Source organism: Ornithodoros turicata, chromosome 5 (assembly GCF_037126465.1).
Source record: "Ornithodoros turicata isolate Travis chromosome 5, ASM3712646v1, whole genome shotgun sequence".
Lineage (NCBI taxonomy): Eukaryota > Metazoa > Arthropoda > Arachnida > Ixodida > Argasidae > Ornithodoros > Ornithodoros turicata.
Genome location: NC_088205.1, coordinates 17,270,443 through 17,284,640, shown reverse-complemented (window position 1 = coordinate 17,284,640; position 14,198 = coordinate 17,270,443). Strand labels below are relative to the sequence as shown.

The 14,198-nt window shown below is 46.0% G+C and overlaps 1 protein-coding gene and 1 long non-coding RNA gene across 2 annotated transcripts in view; one reads left to right on the top strand and one right to left on the bottom strand.

Moving 5' to 3' along the window:
- LOC135394127 (uncharacterized) overlaps window positions 1-14,198 on the top strand; it is a 123,555-nt gene that overhangs the window by 30,114 nt on the left and 79,243 nt on the right. Inside the window, exon 4 of the long non-coding RNA XR_010422772.1 lies at window positions 10,158-10,200. This is a non-coding gene — a long non-coding RNA (uncharacterized LOC135394127). The remainder of the gene's footprint in view (window positions 1-10,157; window positions 10,201-14,198) is intronic.
- LOC135394126 (mucin-2-like) overlaps window positions 1-14,198 on the bottom strand; it is a 63,361-nt gene that overhangs the window by 29,309 nt on the left and 19,854 nt on the right. The window lies entirely within an intron of this gene.

Here is a 14,198-nt window from a genome sequence, read left to right as displayed (position 1 = left end):
GATCGCGCAAAAAGAGAAGAAACCCCGGAAGCGAATCACCCCAAATGATGAAGTATTAGCTCGCTGCGATGTCATTGTAAAATACGCCTCGAATTTCCTTACGAGAAGCCGTGACGGATGAAATTTGTAGATCAATTGTATGGGAGGGGCAGGTCGTGACGTATCAGTCGTGACAGGTTAGAGAACTTGGCTGGATTACGCCTGGTACTTGTGTGGGTCACGTGCAGATGTCTGTGGCGTCCCCCTGGTAAGAAGGCGAGGTACCTATAATTCCCTGCAGTATTATCATAATTCGTGACTTTCCGTCGCGAGACTACCACATTCATGAGCAACGCCACAGTCGTTAGTTAGTTAATATGTGGATTAATTTTGCACACATGAAAGGTTCTTACGCTGTATTTAACTTCTCTCGCGGACGGCGTTTGAGCAATTGGTACCATTCCACCAGCTTCATATGGTAAATAAACATCATTGATTGATTGAAAAAACTTGCTGACCTTCCTTGCCGGTTCTGAAAGTCTGAAACAGCGTAGCCTTGGTATTAGTAGTCACTTCACCTACACCGACCAGTGCTATTAGGTAATCTGGATCGTGTTTAAGTAATCTCGATATGGACTACTTAGTCCGAAAACACGCGGTCGTCATATAGTATTCCTCAGGAAATTGTTGTAAGCTCTGACTATAATCGTACCAGGTGGTTTGAGACCAGATAGTCCGAAACAGCCTGCGCAGTTGCTATGATTACTTTCTGGGAACTTTTTGCCTTCTAACAGTCGTTTTAGCACCGATCTGTGTGACTTTTGTATGGTGCTTCATGAATTATTATTAGTGTAGATCATTTGATTATAATTTTTGTTTATTTTAATTTTCTTGCAGCTACCAGCTTCACGTGTCTGTGCAATTCACTCCAGTTTGGCAGTACCTATTTACGACGAATAAGGACAGCGTAAGCTATTCGTTCATGGCAGCGCGTTAAAAAGGGACTTTTAAGGACACGTCGAGATACTGAGGCTACAGAATTGCACGTGTTATTTCCGTATATTCTCCCCCTTCGAGCAAGTCTCAGAAGGAGGCAAATCGATCGATCACAGACGAGCTGTCGTTTTTTTTTCTCCCCTTTCTTCTGCAAATGTGATTAATTGTTTGAGGGATTAATGTCACGACGGCGCTCCTGAGCTCCTAATCTCGACTGCAGGAAAATCGATTCTCTCGTATCCGTGTCAGAGCATATAAACATGAAAGGCGGTGTTGTGTAGGCGACGCGTATAGGTACATTGAATTAGTTTTAGCAGTTTGCTGCGTTCTACTGTTTAAACACATTTCCCACGATGTGTCTTTCCCAACTTACTTGGCCCATGGAGCTCCCCTGCGCATCAGGGCCTTGTTCTTCGCTTCCTTTTTGCTTTCATGCAATCCACTGGACTCCTCGAAGAGCTCTAAACAGAACTCCGTCGCTTCACTTTCACCATAATTCATCCTAGCCTAAATCCTAAATCCTAATCCTAAATCCTAAAATTACTAGCCTGTGCTAATGACACCCATAATTTCATCTCTAAGCTTTGTATTTAGTAATCTTAATTCCATAATTCAATTCAATAAACAATCCTCTCATATTAACCACTGTGACGTGGGGTAGGGTCCTGTGGCTACCACGGGGAAACATCCCATATCATCATCCTGGCTTCATTTATTGTTGTTGTTGCTGTCTTTCCCGTGTGTTTTTTTTTATCTAAAATATCTAATCTATAACATGGGCTCCGGTAGGTAGGCTATTAGATATGGCTTCAGTGCAACGCTAAAGATTGGTAGGTGCCGGGATCGAATCCCACCATCGTCGGCGCTATCTGAGGTTTTCCTTACGTTCTCCGGCAGACTTTCTAGAGTGATCTTCACTCAATTCCTCCTGAAGTGCGCCCAGTGCGCTATCTGACCCCCTGTTTTTCCTGCTGTCCTCTCTCCATGTGTCTACGTCTATGCAGTGCTTCTCATAGTCACAGTTACTTCGCGGTGCTTACACGAAGTAAAAGAAACGTGTTAGGAATGCTTATTTTCCCCCTCCAAAATTCGCTTTCCACAACTATCCGTAGTTCATGCAGAAGGCAAATGACGCTCTTCACTAACCATATTCCCAAATGACACTGTTCTCTCCTCTGATGTGTTGAATGCTGGAGGCGCACACCTTTTTTGTGACACTTATGCAGTTACGCCAATTGCTAGAAAGGGGGCGTACGCCCCGCACTTTCCACAAGTCAGTGAGAACGCTATTATTATGTGCAATGGGTACCCTTCAACGTGCTATGCGGTGAAAATCTGTTGCAAGAGTGTACTATGTCATCATGGCATATCTTTCGCGGCCTGCATGCATGGAACAATGATTTTTCTCCGTATTTTTACGCGCATACACCCGACAGCTTTCAAGATACCCTTTGAATCCCTGACGGGTACAAAAGTGCTCTCGCACAAAATACTTTCTGAAAAGGCGAAGCAACGAAAATCAGGAAACACTTTTCGAAACGTTTATCTCGATACGTATACACTCCAAGATCTGCACCTTCCTTTCACGCGACGTTGACGAAAAAAAAAAGGGGGGGGGGGGTCCGATTCGACAGCCTAATAAATAAGATGAACCCCGCAGGTGAAGAAGCACTAGAATTTCCCATAGTCGAAGGCGTCGCACACACACGCATGCGGGACCTATTATCTCGTCAGTGGTTGATCCTTCTGCGGTGGTTCTAACGCCGGACGTGACACGGAAGTCGAGGGGCGAAAGTGGGCTTTCAGTTTTGCAGGGGTCGGATACGGCGGGGTCGTAAAGGTGAAGAGCTCGTGGTCCTCTTATTTTTTTATTTTTTGAGGGGGCTGGTACGTGTTTGCGAGTTAAGCGGAAGTCTTGGTTGGTACAGGTTATTATATTCAGGGAGGTTAATCACGTCACGTTATACGTCAATCTTTCTCGTGTGTGCAGTAAAATATAAACTGAGCCAAAGAAGACCAACTGTTTCCTGATTGTCCCGTTTCGTCTTTTTCGAAGGTGTCTCGTACGGGTACACTAATATGTATGTATTTTCTAAATTCCGTGTTAGGGCTGCGAAGCAACTATGGCTATGAACGGCGTACACATGTGGACAGAGGACAGCAGGAAGGAGTGGAGGGACAGGAGGGTTAGTATGCGTCCTGGGCCGACTTCAAGGGTAACTGTGCCGACATTCGTCTGGAAATTCTTCGGAAAACTCGGGGAAAACCTCAGGCAGCACAGCCGGTGCGAGGATTCGAACTCTCGTCACCTCCCAGGCTCGACGTGGAAAGCGATCATCCTAACCACTATGCCACGGGAGCTGGTTTACAGCAATATAGGCATGTAATTTTGTATCTCTAATCTTTGGGAGGATAAGCTAGAAGTGCGCGCGCTCGGTTACATTCGCTGTGATACCCGGCGACATGTTGATTCGCGGACGGCGTTTTCAAATCCGCCCGGATAAAATGCAGATACAAGGGCACGAGATCACTTGTCCGCAAGTGAGAATTACCAGCCGCGTACCGAGTTGTCGCACCTCCTTGCACCCATCCCGACCGGTGGATTGGTTGATGTGTCGCAGAGGGTGTGTTGCGATAACTCGATATTGTAAGTGATAGCGTTGGTGGTTCTGTGCACGCGCAAAACATAAACATTGCTTCGCGCATTGCGCAGTTGTCTCATATACGTATGCAAAGGTGAGAGCGTACGACGCACTAAAACTGTGTGCTGCCTCTACCGACGTTGCCTTATTGATGCAGCCGCAGTAATGGTGTCGTGATGTTACACATGTGATGCAGCCGCAGTTGGGAGTTGAGTGAATCCAAGATTGCATGTGTCATCCGTTGCGTTGCTCTATAGTTATCTGACAGCGGTAGATGACCATGATATTGCGAAACAATGTGTATCCTCTAAAGAAAGAGCGTTTGTCACGTACCATTGTCAACGAATAGATTTTTTTTCCTGCTAATGCAGTGATCCCGGATGTGCGCATATTCAATATCTGCGCGGATGCGGTTGAACATATTTTAAGCAGCGCGATTGCGTCCCGCGGACGCGGATACCGAACTTTAGGTATACTAGCCCATGATTTTCTTTTTTCCTCTCCCTTCACAGTCTGCGTCCGATGTGCCCGTTTAGCAGCGGGACACTTAGCTTTTTCCTGGCGAGGTGGAATCAACTCGTACACCTATCAATATGCCAAGTAAGATTCGGAAACGGGTCAGATATACTGACGGCTATTCATGGGAGAACCTGTTCAGGAGAAAGCTTGCGACAGAAATCCTCGATTTCTATCTTCGCTGCCTTCTTTTTCTTGTATAGAACTCGAAATGAAAGGCGAGCAAAACGGGTTGTCAGATATACCGTCTCGATTCAACGGGGAAATGTAACATCACAAAAGGAACCTCTTCATAATGCCCAGGCATCCTGCAGAGAATCAGAGTTTCCGGTCTTTCTCGCGATTATTCCCGGTGCATTTGTTCGCCGAGCAACTGCCACCCCCTCTCGTAACATTAGTACAGGATGTAACCTTTAGAGTAACGTTCACACAAAGTCAGCTGACGCAAGAAAATAAAATTGCCAAAATAAGCCAAAAGTTGTGTGCGGGGCTTGTATAGGGGTAAGGCATCGGTGGAGCTGAGTTGTTCAGTAGGAACCTAAGTAACAAGCTCAGTGGTACGCAATGATAAGCATTCGATAATACCACGGGCGACTAACAAACCAACGTCTTTCTTATTCATCTTATTTAATAGCGAGTTTTAGAAGATCGGAAGTGCTCCAGGAAAACGTTGTGATAACCGTACAATCCAAGTCCATTTGATGTCGCAAACTTCAAACGAATAACGCGATTGGCTTATGGTGTTTTCGGAATGTTTCATTAGCCCCAGGAAAAAGGCAGGTACGTGGTTGGAAACCACGAATGAAAGCGCAGCTAACGCGTAAGCAACCCACAACGTATCCTGCTTCTTCAATTTCCAGTTTTATTATTCCATTCCATCCAGTCATCTATCCCTGACTCTATAGTTTCGTTTGATATTCGGGCATGAAATGAACTTCCCGTAAGAGCACGTATCTATAGCCTGAGCCTTATCGGACTCATATATTATCCCGCACACGACCTGGGCCCCTATGTCATCGATTAAGTTTCGCCACCGCGCTAAGCATGCTGGTCAATCACCTATCAACCTTATCAGCCTTTTCGGTCTCTCAGCCAACACGTTTTTCCCTCTTGTCTACCAGAGCAAAACACAACCTTGAGCCGGTCTTCTCGTAACGTTGCAAGTTTGTAAACATAGTGTCGTCTATAGGGTATCGTAGTTCCCTCTCTGGAATACCTCATCCAGATGTCATACATGTAGCTGTTACTGTTATCGGTCCATAATATTAACCTCGCGAGGCTTCGATACATACAGCGGCGTCGAACGAAAAGTTCGATACCAGAAAATATTCGTCGACCTTGCCACCACGATCGGCCAAGGCAGACAACGAGCTCATCAATTACATTGGCACGAAAGTGAAGTTAGTACATCCTTTTGTCTATAGTTACGAGCATCCAATCGACGCTTCAACAATGATGTAATTATATAAATGAATTACGACAACTAGGTCACGAGGTGTGCTTTTCCCATGCGGCGACGTTGCAACACTGTCGATGTCACCTGCTTTTATAGAGCGAGGATATCTGCGGTCACCACGCCGAGAGGGGGCGAGGGCGTCATCGGGAGGTCGTTCTAATCCATAAAGCGGATTGGCCGCGGGTCACATTGCCAAAGGTTGTGCCAGGTTATCCGAGGTGGGTAAAGAGAAAAGAATGCAGTTTCCCTTGACGTCTTTTATTTATTTATTTTTAATGCAATTTTTGTCCTCGGTAGCTGTAACCTGTAACGTATTAATTTGAGGTCAATGAACTTTATTACCTAATTAACGATCTCTTTGCTATTTTAGTTAACCTGTTTTTGTTCGAGAGGTTCGCTTTATCGTATTTTTACCGTTTATATTGTCTTAATCTAACACTAACACTAAACTGTTGTTGTTGTTCATGACGTCATATGCGGTAGTTAGCGTCACTTGTCGTTAGCACTGCCTCCACGTTATTGCCAAAAGAAAAGGTTGCTTTGGATTGAATTGCTGAACAAGATGAATATTCAGAAGGCGGTATATATAGTCTCCGATTTCGGCCGAATCACAGGAGCAGTGCTCCAGCGCGGTAAATAATCTACGGGGTATTCTCCGCACTTTGCATCTAATTTAGACTATATATTTTCAGAAAGAACACCATTATAACAGCCAAACGAAAGCGAACACTTGAGACAGGCCACAGAAAATCAATGAGATTCTGGCTTTCCGTTTCTTAAGGCAAGAGTGCGTAGTCATTTCAGTTGGCAGTGGCCTGCCTGCCGGATCAGCCCCATCTCATCATCGTCTCTTTATGTTTATGTATGTGTGTTGGAATTTATTACCCTACCCTACATAGTAATTCAAGATGCGAACAGTGTAACAAAACACACCGTGGAGCACGTTCAGCCCATCATATAACGCGGTAACGCTTCTGTCAACTTGAACGCTTTCGGCCCCAATTGAGCGAGCTACTTTGCACCTTTGGCAGTGCACTCTCATCCAATGCCGACCTGGCTATCTTCGCTCGGGATACGACCGGTTTCTTGACAAGTTCCGAACCGACCTTGAAACACTGATGGACGCTGATGTCTGTCTTAAATGCTACGGGAATGACAACGAATCTGCTCGACGTGAACGAGTTATCGGTCGCCCTTGAACTGTTCGGGCAACTGGTATATCTTCTGCCGAAATCGCCGAATTAATGGCAAACATATCGCCCGTTTATCCGCGATTAAGGCCTGCTTAGGGAGTTGTCGCAGAGTGAATGGCAAGATATATCTTGGCGATCTTCTGTTTAGGCGTTTAAAGGGATGGTCTTGGTATAGACTTCGACTGATTGTGAGATTAGACTTGTATTTCAATTGGAGTTACCTGCATGTATGTCATACTCAAAAATTCATATCAGACAGAACGGCCTACCTTTTGAGATACATATAAAGAAGCGTGAACAAATGCTCATTCTGTCGACGTTGGCATGGGCTATCACACCTTTGCCGAAGTCACCAGGGGATGCGGCCGCGGTAAGCGTGATTGCTTCAGCAAGTTTTGTCCAGACTCCGGAACCATTTGCGTGATTTCATGACAGGAGAAAAGTCGAATGCATAGTGTGCAGGCAACCTAGTACTAGTACGCTGTGCCGTGCGCACCACGACAGTGACGTCACGAGCGGCGAGAAACTGGGAAGTCTCGTCCATCAAAATATCGGAAATTAGGAGGGGGCCAGTCACAGGCTCTCCTAGTGACTTGGAGTAGACTTGCACACAAGGTGAGTCGGTCTACATATGCGTTGCGACCAGGGATTTTCCCATCACCCTCTACAAGCCGCTAAGACACCCCCACAATCTTGCAAAACCCACCTAATTTGTCGGTAAGAAAGGCAAAAAAAAAAAAAAAAAAGCGAGAAAAGCTGCAAATATGGGTGTAACATACCCCTACGGAACACCAACACACCCCCGAGACGAAAATCCTGTTAATAACCCTGGTGGCGACTTGCAGCACGCGGTCGCACCATACGACTGCAGGTAATTTCGACCACCAGGGATTCTTTAACGGGCACCGCAAATCCCCGGCAAACGGCGCTGGAAGCGATGTTTACCTCCTCTCACCTACGCCACAGTCTTCTACAAAATGCGCGTGACGAATGGGCTCGTTCGGCTGACCAGGGGGGCGTTCTCGCTCACTGCCACCAGAGCCACCTGTGGTGGCAAGGATAAGTTATTTCGAGCATTTATTTAGTTATTTGGCGGTTTCCTGCAGTTATTTCATCAGGTATTGTACACATTCACTGATGTAGGTCAAACACACGACAGAATTCACGCGATGACGTGTGAAGTCGCCAACATCGTCATCTACACTTGTAGAATATGCTGGAAAAGTTTTCCTCCGCCCGCCACCAGGGCAGAAAGCCGCTGCCAGTGTCGCCGTGCCAAACTCTAGCCGAACGTCCCTATAAATCTTTTGCAATAAGCACCTTCGCAACTACTACTCTTGATTGTAAAACAAAAGTTTTGGTTGGAGAATCAATTCAGTGAGACCTCCGTAATCTACGTTATAATATAACCATAGATAACCACGATAATAAATAGACATACGACCACGTTATACGATGCGGTGAATATTAATTGGTACCACGTCAAAAGGCACAGAAGCCGAGACTGTCAGACGTTTCTTAGCGTAGCGTTCTTCACCTTCACGCATTTCGGGGGCAGATGTCTGAGGAGGAGAAATCGTGTTCGCGTGTCTGCTTTCCGTGCGGCACGGGTCGGGTATTGCACCAGATTCGTGAGTGTCACTTTGGCTTCGGGAAGTCACCGCAGGGTTCGAGGTCGGAGCACAAAGCTTTCGGGGAAGCTCGCGTCACGCGTGTCGGTGCTCGTGACGAATGTAGCTGCCACGTGCATGTCTGTCATACATGGACCCTTGGCTGCTTAAAAGGGTAGTGGACAATCTTGTGGAAGTAGCCTTAGTTTTGTGCGCTACAAAAGCAAATCTTGTTATACGGATCCAATGAACGACGAATTTAGTATAGGGCTCGAATCTGCATAACGCGTCCTGGAGTACCCAGCCCCGAGTGGTTCGGGACTAACTGCTCAATTTTTTTGGGATGGAAATGGGCGACATCTCGATGGGAAATGGGAACATCTCGATGGAAAGGGGCGCCGGTTGGGATCTGGGGTCCCCCTGAATTCAGGACGTTGCGCCGCCCCTGTGCGCTGGCATAGGTCTGAAAATCTGCCAAAAAGCCGAGACAGCACAGCCTGTGGTAGGAGTTTAACCCAGGTGCTGTATCCACTCTGCCACGCCGCTTCTCCTTTTCCTATTCGTGCGTATAACTACAGAATATATTGGCGCAAATACAACACACAGAGAGACAGACACTATACGACGCTTTCGCTTTCGGAGTTGTAGTGTCTCTCTCTCTCTGTTGTATTTGCGCCTGTATATTCTCTACTCATGTACCAACTACCCCAAGCATCCACGGTAATTAACGTTCTAACGGGCCATTTCTAACGTTGTGAGAGGTTCGAATTACTCTGTTATCCTGACATACGGCATACGGCATATAAGGCACGTCACCAGGACGTCCAGGAAGAGTTGCCAGGACTGTTCACAACAGACTCAGGTCAGAGTCACAAGGTACTTGAAGGTTAGATAGCGTCGTTTTCTTTGTATACTGTTTAACCGTCAATTCACGTACCAGCCGAAACACTCTTGATCACTCTTCAACAGCGCTTATCTCCGCTACAAGTGCTCCGTATACGTTTTAACCATCCCATTCGTCAGCATACTGTTGACCTTAATGCTAGGCGTGGCCAACAGACAGAGCGTCTTTGTCGCCGTCGCAGATGAGAGCCGCTGATAACGGGATTCTTATTTTCATCAGCTGCTTCCAGTCATTATCTGTGCCGGAGAACAATGCAGAGGGCATGCCTGGGCGATGCATCGGTGCTTGCGCCGTAATCTCATCAACCGGAAGTAAGACCGTCCCGGTGTTCTTCGTGGACGATCGATAAGCTGATAGGCGACGTAATTTGGGGGGCCTCTAGTTCGTTATAAGTGGGATACGGAAGTAACGTTTTATGTGGGAGGCTCGAAGGATACGATGCTGCCTGTTTTCGTGCCGATAAGTGGTGACGGAGGTGTGACTTGTCGACATAAGTACATGGCTGTCAATGCGATCGTGTTGTTTGTCTTGCTTCGAGTGCATTGTTTGCCGCCGTGACTGTCTGCGAGCATATGCGGTAGTAACGGCTTTGTGTCGTGCAGGGAAGCGGCAACATAGAAATGGACGACACATTTCTTTTGGCTACCCTGATAGCAATTTGATTGCGCATAACTGCACCGGTAAAATAGTTTTCGTCAAAGCGTTGCCGTTCTTTCCTTATTGTCAACTTAATATGTATGGCACGATCTGTAAGTCTAAGACATAACTCACATCTCCATTTTTTTCTCCTACCATCCCCATCATCATTGTCATCTGGGACCGAAACATCATCATTCTGATGGCTGTCTATTTTCCTTTCAGTTTGCCTTTGGACCCTTTTGAGCTGCACCGGAGCACTATAGAGGTAAACATTTTCTTCCGTACCACTCTTTATATTTCGATACCATAACCAGTCAGTTGAATTGAGTACGTTGAAGTTAGTTATCCTTTATTTGATTATGGGTTTCTCGATCGGGATTGTACTCGTTCTGAGACCTCCCGAAACGCTGCAAAAATAAGCGCAAAACCAAATTACAGTAACACAAGTTTGAATTGGCTTATAACATCATGGCATATAACTTCTCTTTGTTATCTATAATAATAATAATATCTGTTTCACCAATCAACTTTTTCGTGAATTCCGTCTTATAGATTTTGCACTTTCTTAGTGGTGTACAGGTAACGGTACATTATCGTTCACATGGTTGTCACTTACAAAGATAATGGTGTAAATTCTGTCATAATGGATGCTACGTTCTCGTTCAATCGGGTCTTGCTTAATGCAGTCCTAGATATTTGAAATAGTTTCAGCTACTTAGTGCTTACTGCCATAATCAGTTTGCTTCAATTTCTATCTTCCTCGTTTGTTGCGCTATCTGGTGGCTACGTTATTCAGTGATTCCACCGCCTGGAGACACGTTCAAAGAAGACACATCGACTTCACATGTAAGACACGCGATTCAAAGCTTTCGATGGTTATTCACGCATCATCAGCTGCCCATGAACAAATACCCTATGGCGGTATATGGTATTTGTTCACGTGCTGAAGATGGTGTCAGCATAGGCATCGAAAGTCCAGATTTAGATCCAGTTTCGTACGTTATGTAAAACCCGTGTATTTCGCTACTATAAAGTTTTCAACGAATTTTTTTTTTTTTTTGGGGGGGGGGGGAGTGTATCTGACAACGTGCTTCTCAGTTTCACTGTCGTAGCCTGGTATGAAGTGAAACTAAACAAACATTAGTAATAGCCATTTAGAACTGCGCAGCGAACCAAATGGCGATCAGTTATGTTACTTTTTGTGGCTATATGTCGCATGCTCGTTTTCGCAAGCTCTAGCACGCGAGTAGCCCGATAATAAAGTTGCCACGATAAGCATCGCCCAGAAATTAGCCACTCCAGTTATACTAATGAGATGCGGGAAGACTGACAACATACAGTGACTGTGTAAATGAGCCACAGAGGACGGTGGCAAATAATTACATTAGGTTTTTATTAATAGGCACCTCTGTGAAAGGGATATAGCCATTGACCCCGCCGATCCCCTCGCTTAAAGAGTGATCTGCATTCACTGCAGGCACCCGCTCCGCCACTTTCCCCCCCTACTTTATCAACTAAAGATAAGGGGGATAGGAAGTTATGAATGAAATCAAAGCTCGGAAGGGAACACGTACGAGTATATGTGTGCCTATACGATTGCGCGCCTTGTGCGGGAGCCTCGTGACCTAGCTCTTGCGACCATTTCTTCTTATAGTTCCATTTTATCACTGCGGAACAACTGGGGCTGTGAGCGGCCCATAGACGCGGATAGGTGGGGACAAGAGCAGAGCAGGAAGGGATGAGAGTAAGGGGGGAGAGGAGGGGTTAGTAGGAGTTTTGGCTGTACAAACATCTGTCTTAGTAGCTTCAGTTCTATTTCATTATCGTCCGCTCTTTGACTGTCGAACACATGGGTTACATAGAACAATGTTTTCCTTTTTCTGCCTGCGAATTAAGCCTCTTTCTAAAGGTAGTTTTGTGATACAATTTAGCAAATCGGAATTTAGCAAAATAAAACGTAACAAGAAGTTACCGTATCTCCCGGATTATAAGGTGCACCTCCCAGAAATGGCGAGAGAGAGAGAGAAATACATGATGACGATGATATGGGGATGACTTCCGCTCATTGAGCGGAATGCTACCCCATTGCTACGGCGAGAAATGGCGAGTTTTGTAAATATATTCCGAAAAAAGACAGAAAAAAAGAAAGAAAAGAAAACGCCGCACAAAAGAGGCGCCACATGTGCTCCCACGTGCGCCTTTACATGTGCTCCTCTTACTGCAGCGGCCACTTAGCGCACAACTTAGTACTATGTATTATTAGTAACATTTTGAGTTGGCTCCAAAGGGAAAGAACTGTGACACCTAGAAGGGCAAAAGGCTTGCGTGAGATGTCCTTCCGCGAACAACTTCCGTGTAAAGCGCTTGCTGTCTCTTGGCGAGAGTAATGCATATAGATGCAGGTCATCTGGTGGACAAACTCCATAATGTGAAAAGTCTGAGTCTGGGCAGGAGGAGCACACGGCTCATGTAACTCACACGACTGGGTGTTGTGTTCGTTACGTCGCTCTAATCGCGCCCAGGCTCAGGCTTTTCATAATATGGAGTCTCATGGCCAGGCATTTTTCTTTTTTACCGTATCACTACGGTTCGCGTTTTCGGTTGTAATCGAAAAACACCGAAAAACATACGCCGGGTAAGTTTTCCTTCATTCGGTTTTAATCGAAAAACATCGCATACAGACCGACATTCCAGGAGATGACAGAGATGATGACAGAGACAAATTTCTGCACACGCCTAGCAAATTGTTGATGCAGATCGATAAATCATACAGGAATACGATGGTTGTGAAAAACGTCCGTTTACTTTTTCGTCCTTCTTTCCTGAATAACGCAATTCTGGAGTAGCCAGTCCCGAGTGGCTCGGGACTAACATCGCGATTTTTTTCTTTTACGTCAGTCAATCAATCAATCAATCCGTTTACTTTTACGTTAGCCGTAAAACGGCACCGCGGCGAACAGCGCCATGTTGAATGAGCGTCCTGCGGAAATTACGTTATGATTTCTATTCGCCGATAACTTCCGGTAAAGCATGTACACGCCAGGAAAAACACCGAAAAACGCCGATTTCGTGAAAATCAATAAACATCGAAAAACGTACGCCGAATCCGACGAAAAATAAAACCCGAAAACCCGGAACCCCGCGGAGATACAGTATCATCTTGCAATGGCTATCGCTGTACCGCAAGACAGCACAGCCAAGCGTACAGCAGCGGGTGCTTTGCAAGAACTTGGCAGCTGGAGCCGCTACACGTAACGGCTTTCCGGGCTTTCCGTGGTAGCCATCCTCTGCTTTTCTTCTTTTTTTCTGCCCTTGAGCGACGGCGGTCAGCTGGGAGGAAAACATTTGGCGGTCGCATAACGGGAATATCTGCGGCAATGCCAAATAGAAAGAATCTAATGCGCTCACGCTATGAGCTATATTGGGTGGCCTAATGCATTTTAACGGGTTTTAGCATTGAACCCGTCGTAGGTTTTGAAGTTGCGCCTGCGGCAAGGACTTGCAGGATTTAAGCGGTAGATTTTATAGTGAGCTCTGTTCGCGATTCGCGAATGACACAGTCACATACTAAGAACGTCATGGCCAACGGGGATTACGTCGGCGTCCGGATGTCAATTTCATGTTTAAAAGATGAGTGGGCTGCACGAATTCTTTAGTATGACGAGGAGATAACGCGACTAATGACCACTGTAGCACCTGCCCCGGACTGGATCCTTGGCGTTAGTTCGCGCCTCAAACCTGTTAACTATTCGTGTTGTTCCGTTATTCGCCTCTTCTGGCGTATCGCAGAGTTCCACAAGTTCTCCCCTTTAAATCGTATGCTAATATTGCCCTATTTAACTGATAGCATGCATAAATTGTTAACTTATCACTTTTCCCCGTTGCAATTTCTCGCAATACAGAAGAGCTCGCTCGTTTCACGAAATGAATAATTATCTCGTCACCAAGCACCTTGAAGAAGAGACGAATATATCTTCCTCGAAGCTGTACCCAGCCGGGTCCTTCACGATGTAACCGTTATGGAGCCAAAACTTGGCACGAACCGCATCACGGAGGAAGGATAGCGAAGCTTGAGGCCCTTCGTTGAAAGGAAGGATTCTCTTGGCCACACCCGGTTGGCACAGATGTTCCCGTCGACATTGAAAACGAAACTAGAAGAGATGCCACCGACAGCCTTGAGAATACATCACTCTTTGATTACAAAGAAGTGAGTCACACCCGTAATGAGTGCATGCTGTCACGCACCTTGGAAATAGAAAAGCG